The sequence below is a fragment of the Saimiri boliviensis genome, chromosome 7 (genome assembly GCF_048565385.1).
Source record: "Saimiri boliviensis isolate mSaiBol1 chromosome 7, mSaiBol1.pri, whole genome shotgun sequence".
Classification (NCBI taxonomy): Eukaryota; Metazoa; Chordata; class Mammalia; order Primates; family Cebidae; genus Saimiri; species Saimiri boliviensis.
Window position 1 is genome coordinate 39,046,835 of NC_133455.1, and position 19,635 is coordinate 39,066,469.

Sequence of the window (19,635 nt, forward strand, 5' to 3'; positions counted from 1 at the left end):
AAAAAAAAAAGAAAAAGAAAAATTGAGTATAAAGCAATGTAAAATCTTTTATATAAATTTATTAAAATTTATTCAAATTTCTAAAATAAAAATGGACTCCATATACCCTTTCAAAGTAATTTCTATATGTCTTCTAATGATTTTCCATTTATTCTCACTTCAGAGTTGTATCACATATATGTTAAGAAAAAAAGAATCAGAAATATCTGTTGGATCCCAACTGACCTCAGTATAAGGCTGAAATCCGTATTACAGGATTCCCACGTAGAGTAAGAGAAACCTTAATGGCTATGTACAAAGGCAACACGACTTGGTCTTCAGCATTGCTTTATAACCACAGCAAAGAAGTAACTGTGGCTTTAAGAATATTCCGTACACGAAGATAAGTGGTGCCTAACTCAGAAATGACTTACTGAACTCATCACAGTCATTAAAACAAAAGAAACTCTAATGGATTCTGAGAAATCTTGAAAGCAGTAGCTGTTATGCTTGGCTTACTCATCATCCTTAACTACCATTTATTAGTTCTCGCCACTTTTGTATAGCAGGTATTGTTAATCATCTGTCAGAGTTCTGGGAAGTTAAGGATCAGCAAGGTTAACGCAAGGTCAGACACTGAGTCCATGGGCAAACTGGGATGAGGTCTGAGTCGAGGAGGCTTTCATTCAACCTTTGATTCCGCATCATGTGTTTACGTCCTTTCCTCCTCCCTCTCACCCCTACCCACTGCCTGGCCATGAGGCTTTATTTTCCAACTGTTCTGCTTGGTGTAAATTGGAAGGACTCTAACTGAGAGATGAAACCGTCACGTTTCAGCAGTAGGGGAGGGGTGATTTAGAAAGAAAGAAAATCTGAATGGTGCCACCTGCCTAAGCCAAGGGCCTGACCACAGTATTCAGCAGCTCATTCTGATGAGTACACCATGACTCCGGCAGACACCCCGGCTGCATTTCACTGTTCTCCTGAGACTTGGGGACTTCTTTAGTTCCATCCAAATCTCATAGTCTGGGTATGTCAGCACTTACCAGAGCATCTGAATGAAAACTGAAAATTTCCCCTCAGATGTAGCTGGTTTACACCTGGTTATACAATTCCAAAATCGTGATATTCGAAATGATACAGGTGACTGACTAAATGTGTGTGTTTTCCCTTCAATGTCAGGCATCATTGCAATGGCCTGGATACATTTAAGCTACCAAGGAACATTCTCGCTGGCATCACTCTTGCCAAAATGCATTCGTTAAGCACCCAAGTTTCCAGATAAGGATGAGAGCCATTAAGAACCGACACGTGTGCCTACTCTACAGACATATGTATTTTTTTTTTAAGTGTTTTGTATGGGATGGTGTATTAGTTTTCTATTGCTGCCATGATAAATGACCACAAATGTCAATGACTTTACGCAGCACAAATTTATTATCTTAACAGTTCTGAGGGTCAGAAGCCTGACCTGGGACTCACTGAGTTAAAATCAAGGCATCTGTAAGACTGTGCTCCCTTTTGGAGGCGCTGAGGGGATTCCATTGCCTTGTCTATTCCAGCTTCTAGAGAATGTATTCCTTGGCTCCAAGGCCTTGCTGCCATCTTTAAAGACAGCAACAGTGGGTCAAATCCACATGTCGCATCCCTCTGATCCACTCTTTTCCTCCATTTTCCAAGTTTTTCTTGTGAATAGAATGGGCCCATCTAGATAATCCAGGATAATCTCCTCATCTCAAGATCAGTAGCCTAAATCCCACCTGCAAAGTCCCCTTTGCAGACTCAGGCATGGACATCTTGGTGGGAAGGAAGCTAGTCTGCCTACCACAGATGAGTTTCTGGTTTTTGTTTATTTTTCATTTCAGCTGGAAGTAATTTCAGACTTCTGCTTCTCAGAATGCCAGGAGAGACAGATCTCCTGAGTTAAGACTTGCTAACAGCTTACTGGCAAGGCAGGGCACTTACAGTTTTTTTTTTTTTTTAAAAAGATGCTTAATGCCAAATGGTGGACGTGGAATGGCTTTAAAAGATAAACTGTATTTGTTAAGATGGGCTCAACTACAGTAGATATTTCTTTTCTTGCTCACAAACAATACTTGGCAGGTGAACAGGATAAAGGAGTGGGCCTCTTTCTTGCCATCATTCAGGAACCCAGCTTAATGGAGGCTCAGTGAACTTCCAAGCCTCTCTCGGGAACTGCCTCCCCTCCAGCCAGCCTAAAGGGAAAAGAAGCATGAAGGAGAGACAGCATATGGGAGGTTTTCATGGGCCAGACCTGGAAGTGGTGCACATCTCTCTATTCATATATTCCACTGACTAGACCTCAGTTTCCCTTAATTGTGAGGCAGGCTGGGAAATGTAGCCTGGCTGTATATGAGAAAGAAGAGAAAACACATGGTGGGCAACAGCTGAGAGTATACCAAGAAATCATCCTGATCTACTCTAGTCTCCTCCCCGAATTTAGTGTTCTGTCAACTTCCCGAGGTCGTCAGTCTCAAACAATTATCACTGATGGCTCTGAAGCCGGGCATTTTATCTCTGAAATAAAACTGGCATTGGAAGCAAAATGGTACGTTTCAGAGGCATAGCTCTCCTCTCCTCTTCCTTCCTTGCTCTCAAGCTGACACTAAGGGGAGTTCCTGCCTAGTTACAGCCATGCTATCTCCATTACTCCAGAGAAACCTTTTACACACAGGAAAGGCTAGCTGTTGGAAGGCGTCCTGAAGCATTCAGAGCTCACACTGAGAAGCTCCCCCAGTACTGAGATGCTGCACCCTCCTAGCCACTCCCCACCCCCACTTTCATGAAGTGACTGTTCTTACAAAAGGAGGCAGCGTGGGAGCTGAAGGCATTTGGGAAAGGGTGTATTAATAACAAAGGAATAAGAATAAGATATTCTGACGAAAGTTATCTTGGTCCGTTCTGCAGATTACAGGAAAACAAATGGTCCCCCAGAAAAAAGGTCTGGATGGTGTTTTCCTCACCTGTCAGTAGACTAGCAGACTGAGGAGGACATTCAGAGGCCCCACAAAGATACATCTACCTGCAGAACAGTGAGATATTGTCCCAGCCCACACCTCTTGAGCTTGCAGTAGATGAGAAAAAGGAAGAAGGAAGCATGGCCAGCTGGCCATTGGAATACATGGCTTGTGGCCTGGCCCAGCAGGTCTCCTGGCTGCTGTGTCACTGATGTCTGGTTCCACTCTGTTTTCACACTGATATGATGATGGCTGATTAGAGATCCAGCTCAGAGAGACCTGATTTAAAATAGGGCCTAGGACATAATTATAAAGTCAAAAAACAATAGATGTGACCGTGGATGTGGTGAAAACGGAACACTTTTACACTGCTGGTGGGCATGTAAATTCGTATAACCACTATGGAAAATCATACAGAGACTCCTTAAAGAACTAAAAGTAGGGCCGGGCGCGGTGGCTCAAGCCTGTAATCCCAGCACTTTGGGAGGCTGAGGCGGGTGGATCACGAGGTCGAGAGATCGAGACCATCCTGGTCAACATGGTGAAACCCCGTCTCTATTAAAAATACAAAAAATTAGCTGGGCATGGTGGCGCGTGCCTGTAATCCCAGCTACTCAGGAGGCTGAGGCAGGAAAATTGCTTGAACCCAGGAGGCGGAGGTTGCGGTGAGCCAAGATCACGCCATTGCACTCCAGCCTGGGTAACAAGAGCAAAACTCCGTCTCAAAAAAAAAAAAAAAAGAACTAAAAGTCGAAGTACCACTCAATCCAGCAGTCCCACCAGTGGGTATCTACCCAAAAGAAAAGAAGTTATGTGAAAAAGACACATGCATACACAGGTTTAGCAGCACAATTCACAACTGCAAAAATAACAAACAACATAAATGCCCATCAACCAATGAGTGAATAAAGAAAACGTGGTATAAATACACCATGGAATACCACTCAGCCAAAAAAAGTAATGAAAAAATGTCTTTTGCAGCAACTTGGGTGGAGCTGGAGGCCATGATTCTAAGTGACGAAACTCAGGAATGGAAAACTAAATATTGTATGTTCTCACTTATAAGCAGGAGCTAAGCTATGAGGATGCATAAGAATGATACAATGGGCTGGGCGTGGTGGCTCACGCCACTTTGGGATGCCGAGGCGGGTGGATCACAGGGTCAGGAGATCGAGACCATCCCAGCCAACATGGGGAAACCCCATCTCTACTACATACAAAAAATTAGCCAGGTGTGGTGGTCCGTGCCTGTAGTTCCAGCTACATGGGAGGCTGAGGCAGGGGAGTCACTTGAACCTGGGAGGTGGATATTGCAGTGAGCCAAGGTTGCACCACTGAACTCCAGCCTGAGTGATAGAGCAAGACTCCATCTCAAAAAGAAAAAAAAAAAAAAAGGAAAAAAAAAGAATAATATAATGGACTTTAGGGACTTGTTGGGGAAGGATGGGAGCAGGTGAGGGAGAAAAGACAACATATTGGATACAGTTACACTGCTCAAGTGATGGGTACACAAAAATCTCAGAAATCATTAAAGAACTTATCCATGTAACCAGAAATCACCTGTCCTCCCAAAACTATTTAAATACAAAATTTTAAAAGGCCCGCATAGTGGCTCATGCCTGTAATCCCAGTACTCTGGGAGGCCAAGGAAGGCAGATCACCTGAGGTCAAGAGTTTGAGACCAGCCTGGCCAACAAAGTGAAACTCCATCTCTACTAAAAATACAAAAATTAGCCAGGCCTGGTGGTGGGCACTTGTAATCCCAGCTACTCAAAAGGCTGAGACAGGAGAATCACTTGAACCCAGGAGACTCACTTGAACCCAGGTTATAGCAAGCCAAAATCACACCACTGCACTCCAGCCTGGGCAACACAGCAAGATTCCATCTCAAAAAAAATAAATATAGGGCCTAAGAACTATATCTCAGGGCAATCAAATAGTTAAGGAAGGAAAGTTCTTCAGATCAATACCAGTGAATACATGCAGAAGAATGTAGGAATTAGGAAACCACAAAATAAAGATTTGAAATAATGACTGTTTTATTCCGTATTGCTGAAAAAAATACCCAGACAGTTTAAAACTGTAAATCAGAACAGGGCAAATCAGAGGCTCATTGCTGTAGGGGTGTAGACAGAAATAAGACTGATAGAGTAATAATTTCAGCTACACAATGATTTGCATCATTACAACCTATAACAAAATAGCCAGTGCCATGTTATTTCCTTTGTAAGCAGATGTAGTGCGTGAATCACGTCTTTGAATATGCCAGCTTACAATTCATTAGTAGAAAATGTGGTAAGTATACAATGATGACTGACTTTTTCATTAAACTTAACATTTTTACTAATTTTGGGATATACCGTATTAAGGTTCTTTAGAGGAACAGAATCAATAGGCGATAGATACATGATATAATATTAATAAATAGATTGACAGAGAGAGAGTAACAGATAGGTAGATAGATATAGACAGATGAAATTTATTATAGGTATTGGCTCATGTCATGTTGTTTTCATGATAATGAGTGAGTTCTTACGAGATCTGATGGTTTAAAAGTATGGCACTTCCTCCTGCTCACCCTCTGCTGCCACCATGGAAGATGGTCCCTTTGCTTTCCCTTAGCCTTCTGCCACAATTATAAGTTTCCTGAGCCATGTGTACTGAGTCAATTAAGCCTCTTTTCTTTATAACTCACCCAGTCTCGGGTAGTATCTTTATAGCAGTGTGAGAATGGACTAATAACGGTGAGGGTGATCTTTACTCAATCTGTTGGTTCAAATGCTACTCTCTTATGAAAATAAGAACACATCCAGAAATAATGTTTTGCCAGCTATCTGGGCACCCCTTAAGCCCAGAGAAGTTGATACATAAAATTAACCATCACATACACTATGAAAGTGGCTGAATCAGGTTCCTCCCTAACACATGGGGATTACAATTCGAGATGAGAATTGGATAAACACACAGAACCAAATCATAACACTAGCCAGAGTGGGTAGGAACCATCCAGTCTGTAGAGGGCCCAAATAGAACAAAAAAGCAAGGAAGAGTGAATTTTCTCTCTTCTTGAGCTGGAACATCCATCCTCTCCTGCACCTGGGCAACAGCACTCTTCTCAGACTTTCCAACCCTGACTGGGACTTATACCATAGCCACCCTATACACCCCAGCCCCAACCCTGACACACACGCATACTGAATTACACCACCAGGTTTCCTGGTTCTCCAGCTTGCACACAACTTCTCAGCCTCCAAAATGACATGAGCCAATACCGATAATAAATTTCATCTGTCTATATCTATCTACCTATCTGTTACTCTCTCTCTGTCAATCTATTTATTAATATTATATCATGTATCTATCGCCTATTGATTCTGTTCCTCTAGAGAACCTTAATACGGTATATCCCAAAATAAGTAAAAATGTTAAGTTTAATGAAAAAGTCAGTCATCATTGTATACTTACCACATTTTCTACTAATGAATTGTAAGCTGGCATATTCAAAGACGTGATTCACGCACTACATCTGCTTACAAAGGAAATAACATGGCACTGGCTATTTTGTTATAGGTTGTAATGATGCAAATCATTGTGTAGCTGAAATTATTACTCTATCAGTCTTATTTCTGTCTATACCCCTACAGCAATGAGCCTCTGATTTGCCCTGTTCTGATTTACAGTTTTAAACTATCTGGGTGTTTTTTTTTTTTCAGCAATACGGAATAAAACAGTCATTATTTCAAATCTCTATTTTGTTCTCATGATCTCAAGTCAAAGATTCAGTTTGTTGAACAACTTAAGGTGGTAAAGATGTATTCTATAAAATGTCTTTCAGTGGAACATTTCCATTGCAAAAGAAAATAGCAGACTGGTCACAGTTATATGCTATGATCTTTTTATTGAAGGCTGTAACCTGATAGTGGGTCATGACTACCTGGCAATAGAAGAGGGGGAACAACAGGGATGCTCCTATGCAGAAAGGGTGAGGAATACTTTAGCAAACTTCTGTGCGTTTCTCTTCACATGTATGTGTGTGCTGGGTTACAATGTAAAATGTATTTCAAATAGTCTGAATGTGGCCACTGTGGGTGACTGATATTTGCATGCATCACAGTCACAAAGAGCCTCAGAAAGTAAAATCAAGAGGCAGGACTCCATTCGAAGATGATCCAGAATAAGGTTACATTCGTTGTTTTAGTTAATCATTTACATAAAAATACCTAGTTCTCATAGAATTTTTGGATTCCTTGGGTCCTTAGATCCCAATCTGAGAAAGAATAATATAGTTAAGTCCTTATATTAATATAAGAAAACCAAAGGCACTCAGGTAGAAACGCATGTCCTTTCTCCCTTCCCCCTCTTCCCTCCCTTCTCCTCCTCCTCTCCCCGACTCCTACTTCTGTTCCTGGGAGTCCCTCCCTCTTCCACACAGGTGCAAGACAGCCCAGGGCTCCTACAGCAGCGAGAGGGCCAGGCTACACAGTGCGGAGTGGCGTGGGAGGGCTGGTTGTTGGCATGGCTGGGTGTCCCTGGGCCTCAGCGAGAAACTCATCAGCACTTCTTGGCCTGCTTTTCTGGGACTCACCTGTGCTCACTATCAGAGCGCTAAGTAGGGGCACATCTGGAGGGGAAGTACTTGCCAAAGGAGCCAGCCATGCGGTTTGTTTGGCTCTTTAGTAACAGTACAGTAATAGTAACAGCTGTGGCTTGGCAGTTCCAGGTGTTCAGGAGCTGAGGTCTCTCAGTCTCTTCCCACCTTGGAGAAGAAGAAGAATGGTCAAGAGGTCAGGCACTGAAGTCTATTTGAGTTCAGATCTAATTGCCACCTACTAGCTGTGTAACTTTGATTAAGTCACTTGACCTCTCTGTGTTTCAGGGAGGTCAGGATTATAATGGATGGGAGGGAGGAGCTGATAATTGCTATCTCATAGGGTTGTTACAACCTTCACCTCCCGGGTTCAAGCGATTCCTGTGCCTCAGCCTCCTGAATAGCTGGGATTACAGCCATGTGCTGCCACACCAAGCTCATTTTTATATTTTTCATAGAGATGGGGTTTCACCACATTGGCCTAGCTGGTCTAGAACTCCTGACCTCAGTGGCCTACCCACCTCAGTCTTCCAAAGGGCTGGGATTACAGGCATGAGCCTCTGCAGCCAGCCTAGCTTCTTTAATTCAAGAAATATAGTCACATTTCTTTCAATGTTCTTGTCTACAAATTCTGTCATCTGTGTCATTCCTATTTATTTTTTTATTTTTTTAAAGACGGGGTTTCACCATGTTGGTCAGGCTGGTCTTGAACTCCCGACCTCAGGTGATCCACCCGCCTTGCCTCCAAAGTGCTTGGATTACAGGCGTGAGACACCACTCCTGGCCTTCCTATTATTTTTAATTCTCATCTGAGGTGTCCTTTCTAAGTCAGTTAAAGTGGATTTATTTTTTTCCCCTTCTCATCATGGATCTCAGTTTTCTGTCTCTCTGCATTCCTAACATTATTTGATTTGGTGTTAGACATTGCCAATTGTAACTCATTGAGTGCTGGACTTTTTGCATTATGTGTTAAAATTGTTTTAGCATTGTTTGGTATTCAATAAAATTACTTAAAAACAAACAAACAAACAAAAGGATTGAATGAAGTGTAACACAGGTAAAATGTTTACAGGAGTGAATGACAAAGCTGCAATTATGACTCTATCAGTCTTTCTATCTATATCCCTTCACCTCACCCTTCTTTCCAGAAAAAACCACAAAAACCAAAAAACACTTTTGCTTCTACTGTACCTAAGGCAGTGTCCCCAAGAACATTCATCCAACAAATATTTATGGGGATCCACAAAATACAGACAAAACACAGTTTTCTGCCTTCAAGAAAGGTATCATTTCTGGGGAAACAAAAAGACATCCCACCAATTTCAAATCATGTTCTGAGGGTTAAAACAGAGAAGGCTACAGGATTAGGGAGGAGCAGCGGAGTTTCACCAGAAGGAGTCTCAGGTAAAGCTGAAGGAGGAAAACGAGGCTTCAACTGAGGCTGAAATGATGTGGAAAGAGATTGTTTCCAATACTGAGCAAAACCTTACTGGTTTTCTAATAAATCGCCCAAAGCCTCAGTGATGCTACTAAAATGGAAAAACAGAAACAGCTGGTTCAATAGGGCGCTGGGACTGGGGACTCGATCCTGGAAGCTCCCTAAAGGCAGGAAGTGCCTCTTTTTGTCCTTTCTATGCCATACCTGCCTGCCAGACACTGAGGGCACATTTGACTGAAATGTGTTTGGTCTTTATTTTTAATGTTGCTATTGATACGCAGTTACGCATTGTTATAATGTTCTTTGTGCAATAAAAACTTTAAAAGCATTAAAGACACATAAACATACCAAGCACACACAACAGACAGTACCAGCAGCTGAGTTTTGCAGTGGTTTTAAAATTCTTTTGGCAAAGTTATGCCAGGTACCACCAAGAAGTGGCCCAGACATTTTGTGGGATGCTCACTGCCCTTCAAGATGTAGGAAAAAAATTGGTTCAAACTGCCGCCAACTCCACAGCTTTTGGAAACCCAAAGCCCTTCTTAACATTTGGGCAAGGGATTATGTTCTCAGGGCCTCCTTCATTTCTGGGCTCCGTTTCCCATGACTGCTGTCTCTACACAGCACTGCACTGACTATGATGTGAATGTACGCATCTCCAAGTTCACCCCCATGAAATCCACTCCAGGCGAGCATGCACAAGCATGGTGTACTTCATAGAAAAGTTTGGAGACCACGAGCAACAGGTGCATCAAGACCTTCCCCACAATTTTCTGCCGTTTAGTTGATACCTGCCCTTCTTCCACCCTCCCCTCCCATTCATTCTCTCATGTGTCCCCCTCACTCTCTAAACAGCCAGTAAATGCTTGCCCTTGGCTCACACAGAGCAGCTCTGCCGACACCCAGGCCTCTGGGGCTGCCTTTTCTTCCTCAAGCACGCATCAAAGTGTTTTCCCCCAAGATTATTTTCTTCATAAAGCAAATTCTAATGCCAGATGTTCTGATGATAGCATTTTCATTTTCCCCACCTCCTAATATTTGTAAGGAAGAGGAGGGGTTGGTCCCAGTGGAGACAGCAGCTGCACCAAGCAGATGCAGCAGTAGCCAGTGAAAGCAGCAGAGGTGCTTACCAGGATGTGCCACGTGGTCTCCAGCCTAAGACGCCCATGAGCACGTGAGATACATGGGCATCTGACTTGAGCATCTTAAGAATATCTCTTAAGAAAAGAAATACTCTTCTGCCAAGGGCAGATGAGAGGTTTGCAAAGAGCTGGAGCTCTAATAGGTAGCACAGGGTCATCAGAACCAGCAAAATTGAAATGATTAATGTCAAAGAGACTCATTAACCCTAGGGTCTTAGAAAATAGGAGCTTCAGGTAAAAACTCGGAAGAAAAATTATAATCTTGGCAAGGAAAAGTCTAGCCCCACAGAAATGTTTTCATTGATCTAAAAGGAAATACTAATAAGAAATATGTATTATCCAGATAACCTTTTTTGTTTTTTCAGATGGAGTTTTGCTCCTGTTGCCCAGGCTGGAATGCAGTGGCATGATCTTGGCTCACTGAAACCTCTGCCTCCTGGGTTCAAGTGATTCTCCTGCCTCAGCCTCCCAAGTAGCTGGGATTACAGGCATCTGCCACCACACCTGGCTAATTTTTGTATTTTTAGTAGAGATAGAATTTCATCATGTTGCCCAGGCTAGTCTCGAACTCCTGACTTCAGATGGTCTATCCATCTCAACCTCCCAAAGTGCTGTGATTATAGGAGTGAGCCACTGCTCCAGCCCAGATGGCTTTTATATGGTAGTTTATAAAGAGTGTTCCTGACAAAAGAACAGATTTGTATTTATACCATGCAAAAGAATGTTAATTACAAAACTGTAGGCTATGGCAGAAAAATAAACTCCCAATGACTTAGCTTTATAGAAAGTTTTCCCTTAAGATATATTACCTGAGGAAAAAGCTCAAAAGCCCTTGAAAAGAAAAAAAAAAAAAAAAACTTACCCTTGCAGCCACTTGATTAGACATAGATAACTATTATTACATACATGCATTAGATAAGTAGATAATATTTAGTGGTGCCAACTCATCCCCAGTCTAGAAGATTCTTGAAATACTTATCTACTCTAGGATGTGACAAAGGATTTCACTTTGGTTAGGGACTTCCTTATGCCATCCTCTGAGAAGATTAGAAATTGTTCAAATCCCTGGGACATTCCTAGTGTGTCTCAGTCCAAGAGCCAAATTAATATCCTTGCCCTTGTTCTAGCTATTTTACAAGAGGCTGCTCAATTATCACATTAAATTAGCATTTGGGTATAGCTTTTCATTTTGTAAATAAGCTTGAGAAAGGGCCTTCCTAGAAGCTAATCTGACTAAACTAGACATATATGGGTTGTGTTCTGTAGGAAAAGAAAAATAGATGGGAAGGAAAAGAAAGGAGCAAATGGGCAACTAAAAATAGTCAGGAAAAGATAAGAAGCAGCAAGTGAGTCTTAGAGCAAAGGAACGAATGGAGCCACCAGATCTCTGCTGCTCTTCGCTCAGATGGAATAGGCCTTGGCTCTGCCAGTGAGTGGTGTAAAGTACAAATACTGCAAGAGAACAGGACGTGCGAGCAGCCGTGAAACATTCCTGTTTTTCTGAGAAACTAGGAAACTGGACAAGACCCCTCCGGATGGTGCCCAGGACAGAATGTGACTTGAAAATGACAAAGAGCCCAAAGTGCAGTACATCTTTAACCTATTTAAGAATGTTGAACAAGCCTTTACACAGTTTGCAAGCACACAGTCCAGAAGAGCTGGAGATCGGGATGGGGAGGAAGTGTAGGGTAAAAGTGCATGGATTAGCCCTTGGGGAAAAGTTCCTTGATCCTAAATCACAAATAAAAGTCATTGATTTGTTCATTCGTGCAATAAATATTACCTTCTATATGTTCCAGACATTGTTCTAGGTGCCAGGGATACAGCACTGAACAAGACAAACAAGGTACCTGCTCTTCTGGACTTCATAGGTAGGGGCAGAAAACAAGTATACAAAAATACACACGCTTCATATAAATTAAGGTAAGATAGGCTATGAGATACAGTGTGACCTGGGGTTATGTGAATACTTCAGATAGGGTGATCAGGGCAAACCTCTCTAGGGAGGTGACTTAAGAGGAAACCTAGATAATACGAGAATGCCAGCCTTATGGTGATCTGTATAGCAGGCAGAGAGAAAAGAACTGCAAAAGCTTTGAATTTGACTCCCACTTGGTATATCTGAAGAACAGAAAGGGGATCTTTGTGACTGCAGTGGTGAGTCCGGGAGGGTGGGGCAGACACAGGCAGCAGGTACATCACAAAGGAGTTCGGCTTTTATTCTAAGTGCTATGGGATGCCAATGGGTGAACTTAAGTGGGGGAGTGATACTTCAGTTTAAAGAGAGCACTCTGGCTGCTCTCTCCAAGGGAAAACACAGACGCAGAGATGGATTGGGAGGTGATATGGAACAGTGAGAGATGTTACAGGTTCGGACTGGAACCATAGCAGGGGAAGAAAGGAAAGTAGACAAATTCAGGTAAATTTGGAGATACTACAATAGGTCACAGTGATAAGCTGGATGTGGATATGAGGGAAAAAGAGCCATCAAGGGTGATGCCGAAGGTTCAGGGCTCAAGCAGCCAGATGTATAACAGTGTTATTGACTGAGATGGGGGTAACCAGGAGGTGAGGAAGAAAAGAAGGCTGGGATTAAGAGTTATGATTTGGATACATTAAATTTGAGATGCCTCTCAGATTCAAGTCTGGAAGTCAGGGCTACAGATGTTAAGTTACGAACCAGAAGGTATTTAAAGCAATGGGACCCAATGAGATTACTCAGAAAGAATACAGAGAAACTTAATGATGAAGCATTGGAGGCTTTCCAACAGCTAGAGGTCAGATGGAGGAGGCCCAACCAGCAAGGTGCAAAAGAAATGAGAAAAGTGTGGGTGGACATCAGCCAATAAGAGAAAATACTCCAAGAAACAGAAAGTCATCTATTCCATCCTACGCTGCTGAAAGTCAAGCCACATAAGAAGAGAGAATTAACCACCATACGGCAAGATGGAGACTGGAGGGGACCCTAACAAAGGTAATTTCAGTGGGCTGGTGGGGCTGACAGCCGAGTGAATGGGTTGCTTAAAGAATGGAGGGCGAGGATGTAGAAATGAGATATACAGAGTAGTTTGTAGAAGCTCTGATGTGAACAAGAGCTGAGAAATGAAGTAGGCAGGACAGTAATCAAGGAAGGTTTTTGCTGTTGCCGTTAACTTTTTATTTTCAAAGACACAGAAAAGTAGAGAGAACAGTATCATGAAGCCCCATGCCACTCCGCTTTGATAATTATCCGCCCCTCATCCCACTTCTTCCACCTATTCCCCAACTCATTCCCAAATCTCTACCCACAGGATTATTTTGAATCCCAGACATCAATGCAAGAAACAATTGTTTTTAAGTGAGAAGTATTGTTTGTTAGAAAAAAGGAAAACAGAAAACCCTGTTATATAGTGTTCTCACTGAGAAAATTCCAGCTCAATCACTTTAACAGACTGACTTTAATAAAACATATGAACTGTATCCTTCCTTTCAAGCGGGATTCTCAAACTATGGCCCACAGCCCACTGAATGGACCACAAGGGCTTCCACCTGAAAAGCAAACCGATCCAGCAAAGCACAGGTCCTTCCACTATTACAAAGGATAGAGGAAGTCCAAGTTCACCTTTCGTTTTCTAGTTTTATATTTGTGTATAATATAGCTTATTAAGTAAGTTATTTAGGATTACTAAAATTAGTACATTTCTAGAGTTTCTAGATAATTCCCATGCAAAATTATGGTAAGAAGTCTGATTGCCACACAATGCCTGGCACCCTTTTGGAATGCATATGCTGATGGTTGGAATTTCTGTAAACTGGGGGAAGGATGCCTAATCACCCATGCATGTCTTGTGTTGCTTATGATTTGCAATTATATTACTGCTTTTTCACTACAAATTATTAGGCTTCATTAGCAATTTATTGTGGGTTGTTTGGCTAAACTTGCAGTATATAATGTTACATATGTGACTATTAAGAAATTTGCTACTTGTTCAATCATTGGTCATCTGTGATCCTGGGTACAAAGATTTGAGACAGAAAAAAGTTAAATCCAGAGAATTCTATATATTGTTAAAATTTTCTGTGCACTGAGGAAGAACTTTAATTTTATGGAAAACCTCAATCCAGTTAAGACACTATAGCAGTTAAGAGCCTAAAAAGGATCTAGAGAGCACAGGTTCAAATCAAAGTTTTGCTACTTAGTAGCTACATGACCTTGGAGGTTATTTAACTTTTTTGTTTCTCAGTTTCCTCATCTGTAATTGGGGATTATAATAGCATCTACTTCATATATTTAAATGAATAAATGTCCATAACTGGAACAGTACCTGGCACGTAGTAAGTTCTATGTTTTTCCATAGAAAACATTACTGCTATATCCGCTACAACAGCAATTCCTACCACTATTACAGTTCACGACACCAGGGTTCTGCGAGAACAATAACAGAAAGACAAATACTGCCTCACCTCATGTACTTATATTTTTGTGATGTGAACATCTGGATTTACTCTCAGCAATTTTGAAATAAACATTACATTATTATTAACTACTACAGTTATCGTGCTGTACAATAGATCTCAAAAGCTTATTTCTCCTGTCTAACAGATTGTGTACATTTGACTAACTTCACCTCCAGCCCTGGTAACCACCATTCTACTCTCTGTTTCTATGAGCTTAACTCTTTCAGATTCCACATGTAAGTGAAATCATACAGTATTTGTCTTTGTGTTATTGACTTACTTAACATAGTGTCTGTCAGATTTGTCCATATTGTCTCAAATGACAGGATTTCCTTCTTTTTTGCAAGGCTGAATAGTATTCCATCGTGTATATATTTACCACATTTTCTTTATGCCTTCATCCATTAACGGACACTAAGGTTGATTCTATATCTTGGCTATTATGAATAATGCTGTAGTACACATGACAGTGCAGCTATCTCTTCAATACACCAATTTCAATTTCTTTGGATATATACTCAGTAGTGGGATTGCTTGATTGTATGATAGTTCCATTTTTAGTTTTTTGAAGAACTCCCATACTGTTTTCCATAATGGTTGTACTAATTTACATAACATAGTATTTTAAAAATATTTTTTTTCTACAACAGCTCCTGTTGTAGCAGAGATCTCAATTCCAATGTATAAATGAAAATGAAGGAAGTCAGGGGGTTGGGAGTGATTAGTCATTTGTAGGACTATCAAGAGTATATGTGTATGTGTATGTGTGTATGTATGTGTGTGTTATGTATATGGCATTTTATTTCTTGGAGGAGATGCTGATACTCAATAATCACTGTTAATTAAGTATTTCTTTTTTCTTTTTTTTTTTTTTTTTTTTCATAAGAAATTCAAAATCTGGGACCTAAAGTCAATTCCTAAGGTCAGGAGCAAACGTAAAGATCACACTTACCTGAAGAACTGTTCTGGTTTTTCAAATTTATTATAATCTTTGATTCTTCTAGCCCAGATGTCTCTTGCCTAAAGAAAAGCTGGTGGATTAAACCACTGATTTCATTCTCTGGCTCACTACAAAAAGGATTTCAGGAGACTTCCATCAAGAATCACATAAAACCATATTAGTATTAGACAAAGATAGACTGCAAGCCAGAAAACTATAAATAAATCGAAACTCAAGACCAGTGAAAATACAAACCCAAGTATGCAGACCATGGTGGTTATAGTTGAGTTTCCAATTTATCTCTGAGTCTCTTGGGGGCCAAAAAGAAGAAAGAAGCAGCACCCATTAAAGTTATTAGAAATGGTGTATACGTGCCACATGTTCCCTGTCCAGTCTATCATTGATGGGCATTTGGGTTGGTTCCAGGTCTTTGCTATTGTAAACTGAGAAATGATGACACATGTTGTTTTTACCCAGAGAAGCAAAGCTCTTTCTGCAGCTAGTTTCCACGAGGCATTTTTCAAATGAGTAGTAGAGTTGACAACATCCTTAACTCCGGGACCTCTGGCCAGGACTTAAACTGCTTAGGAGAGTTCCTAAAAAATTGCACTAAGTGACAAGGTCCCCAGAGGGTGGGAGAAGCTTGTGTTCCATTTACAGAAACAGTATAAACACTGTTCTCTAAAACCGCAACTACTACCTAAAAGGAGTTATAACTTCACTTCTAAAAAGTTCAGGCTATTTCACATATTGTGAAATTTCAGATAAGAGCACCCAAAACAACAAGGAATCTGTGGAGGGAGGAGAATAAAACACAGAATAACTTAGACTGTGTTTGATTTTCTTTTCTAGAAGCTATCTTCTACAGAAAAACATCTCTTTTCCAAAATTTCCCTTCTTTCAGAATAATAAAGGTCTTCAATTTTTAACTACTTGATTGAGGTACACTTGATACACAAGAAACTGCACATATTTAAAGTATGTGATTTGATATGCTTTCATACGTGTATCCAACCATGAAACAGTCCCCACCAGCAAGGTGATGTGCACACTCCTCATCCCCCAAAGTCTCTGCCTGCCCCTTTCTCAACCCTCCCTTCTACCACATGGCATGCCTCATCTCCAGAAAACACTGAGATGCTTCCAATTTTTTAAATATACGTGACTTTTTTTTTTTTTTTCAGGAGAGGGGGATTGCTGGGTCAAATGGCATTTCTAGCTCTAGATCCTTGAGGATATTTTTGAAAAATGTTTCAAATCAGAAACTAAAGTCGATACTGGACATTACTGTTTTGCATGTGCTCCTTAGTCACCCTGTGGCTCTTCTGAACCCATCATCACCCTTTCTGTCTCTAAAGTGAATGAAGATATTGAAGTCAAATACCGCATCTTCAGTTGTTTCATGCTCCTGCAGAGTAGGCTGTCAAGGCTGCATGTACAGCCTGTTCAGGAAAAGTGGATGGGCCACCTTTCCCCTGAAGCACATCTCCAGCTTCCCAGGCAATCCACTAGAGGTAAGCTACTCACATTCTGAAAATAAATGACTGCCTGAGGTGCCTCTTAGCCTCTGCTTGCGGAGAAACAACGATCTTGCCCCTCAGAGAAAAACTCTGGCACTCTGGGAAATAGGAAGATTCTGTCAGTCAACACAGGAAGTGGGAAAGAGAAAGATGGGGTAGGGGAGATTTAAAAAAAAAAAAAGAAAAAAGAAACCACCGCCACAGTCTCTGATCTTGAAATGGTTGACCACTGAGGATAAGATGTACAAATAACGCACATAAGAAGAGCTAAGAACTGTAGAACACAGTGTGCCAGGAGTCCAGTAGAAGGAGAGGTGCTTCTATTTCAGAGCAGCGGTAGCTTCACTATGGAAAGGCTGATGACGGCTAACATCCACAGTTCCCAAAAGGTTCTCACGTGCCCCGTCTCCTGTGATTCCACAATACTGCTGTGAATAAAACAGTGGTATTGGTTTTCCTTAAATCAGGCGTCCCCAAACTATGGCCTGTGGGCCGCATGCAGCCCCCTGAGGCCATTTATCCGGCCCCCTGCCACACTTCGGGAAGGGGCACCTCTTTCATTGGTGGTCAGTGAGAGGAGCACAGTATGTGGCAGCCCTCCAGCGGTCTGAGGGACAGTGAACTGGCCCCCTGTGTAAAAAGTTTGGGGACGCCTGCCTTAAATGGTGGGAAGACTAAACCTTGGATAGGTCAGGTGACTGCTAAGGAGAGGCAGAGCTGGGGCTGGCAAGTTCGTCTTTTGATTCCAACATCACTGCTGTTTCTATGACACCAAGACAGTGTTCTCAGATGGAGGATGAACTAGACAACTAGTTCAGACCCTCCCTTTCAAATCAAGAATATTCCTGAATCAAGAAGATTCAATTTAAAAAATTAAGAACATCATTCTAACAAGGGTTCAGTGGTACATAAGCTAAGGAGGTACTCTGAGATCCACTCTTGGGCCTCAGGGACCACACACCCTGTGGTCAGGTGCTGATATGGTTTGGCTGTGTTCTCACCCAAATCTCATCTTGAATTGTAGCTCCCATAATCCCCATGTGTCATGGGAGGAACAAGGTGGAGATAATTGAATCATGGGGGTGGCTTCCCCCACCCTGTTCTCGTGATAGTGAGTGAGTTTTCATGAGATCTGATGGTTTTATAAGGGGCTTCCCCCTTTGCTGGGTACTCATTCTCTCTCCTGCCACCTTGTGAAGGGGTGCCTTCTGCCATAATTGTAAGTTTCCTGAGGCCTCCCCGGTCATGAGAAACTGAGTCAATTAAACCTCTTTCCTTTAGAAATTACCCAGTCTCAGGTATTTCTTCATAGCAGCATGAGAACAGACTAATACAGATGCCATGGCAGAGATGAGTTTCCTCCAGAGTGTACATATATTCCAATGGTCATGAGATGAGCCATATTTCAAATGCAATAGAGAGGTTTGACACTTCACAATCTCCAAATAATCCTCTAAGGAAAAGACAGGATAATTACCAAGACTTCTATTAATTACGCTCAAGTTTCTTGTTGAGTGAGTTTGTATTCTTGAGGATCAGGCTTTCTTAAGTGCAGCATGCTCATGGCTTCACCATCATCACCATGGTAAGTGATAATGTCTGCCATACAGTGGACTCTGAAAGATCTTTGTGGAATGAACAAATGAGGTCAACAGGCCACACCACAGAACTCTTTAATTCTCATGTTAAACATGCTGATGGGAAATGTATCTGTCCCCAAATCATGGCAGAATAATCACAGTCAGCTATGAGGCAATCCTTTCCAGTTTGGATAGTTTTAAAGAACTTGGTATAAGCATCTATTTCTTTCCATTAAAGTCCCTGGAGAGTGGATCTTATTTGTTTCATTTTCTTGGAGAAAATCTATCCCTGAATTTGATAGAATAACATTTAAAAGGAAAAAACAAAGAAACAAAACTGAGTTTGCTAAGAGGTTAAGTACAAGGCACAGCAGACATACTACAACATATGCACATGTGAGTACCACTTATTTCAAAACTAGCCTGTTAGGGAGCTACAAATATATTCCAGTGATACTGGTTCAGGACAAAAAATTTGCAGATCGCCTTTTTGGAACTACTTTTATCTCTACAATCAGTTGATGTGATATACACAAAAAACCTGTCATACTACTTTACAGTCCTGGCTCGTTTTTAACCACAAATTACTCCAGCCAGTTTAACCACCACCCATGAAGCCAACTTAATGATGAACAACCCTTGGCTAGTCCCCGACATCAAATCCACCTTCTAAGAATGAATGCCACCAGGGGAAAAAAAAAATCTTCAGCAGAATATGCCAAGAGCTCTAAAAGCAAATTCCAAAGAGAGACTTCAAAGATATCTTGAGCAATAGCAACATTATTGGAAGCTGTATGTATAACCTCTCAAAGTGGACTCATACACAATTCTTCAATCTAAATCCTTAAACAGCTGAGACAGACTTGTAGGCAATAGTGGCATTATGCTTTGGTTATCTTTACATTATTCTCCTGGCATAGTGCCCAGCACATAGTAGGGCATGTAGCACATGCTTTCAAAATTAGGGTTAATCAAAGTACAGAATTATTATTAGTCACAGAAGGGCCATTAGCCACTGGCCTTTTGTCCTAAG

The 19,635-nt window shown here is 41.4% G+C and overlaps 1 protein-coding gene across 10 annotated transcripts in view; it reads right to left on the minus strand.

Moving 5' to 3' along the window:
• Nucleotides 1-19,635, minus strand: part of CRADD (CARD and death domain containing adaptor protein) — a 189,560-nt gene that overhangs the window by 61,621 nt on the left and 108,304 nt on the right. The window contains exon 3 of one of the 10 annotated variants that reach the window (XR_012518373.1): nucleotides 15,515-19,635. This exon is cut by the window's right edge and continues 8,892 nt beyond it. The exons of 8 other annotated variants lie outside the window; for them this stretch is intronic. The gene's annotated coding sequence lies outside the window, so the exon portion shown is untranslated. One more of the 10 variants, XM_039472427.2, reaches the window with a different exon arrangement.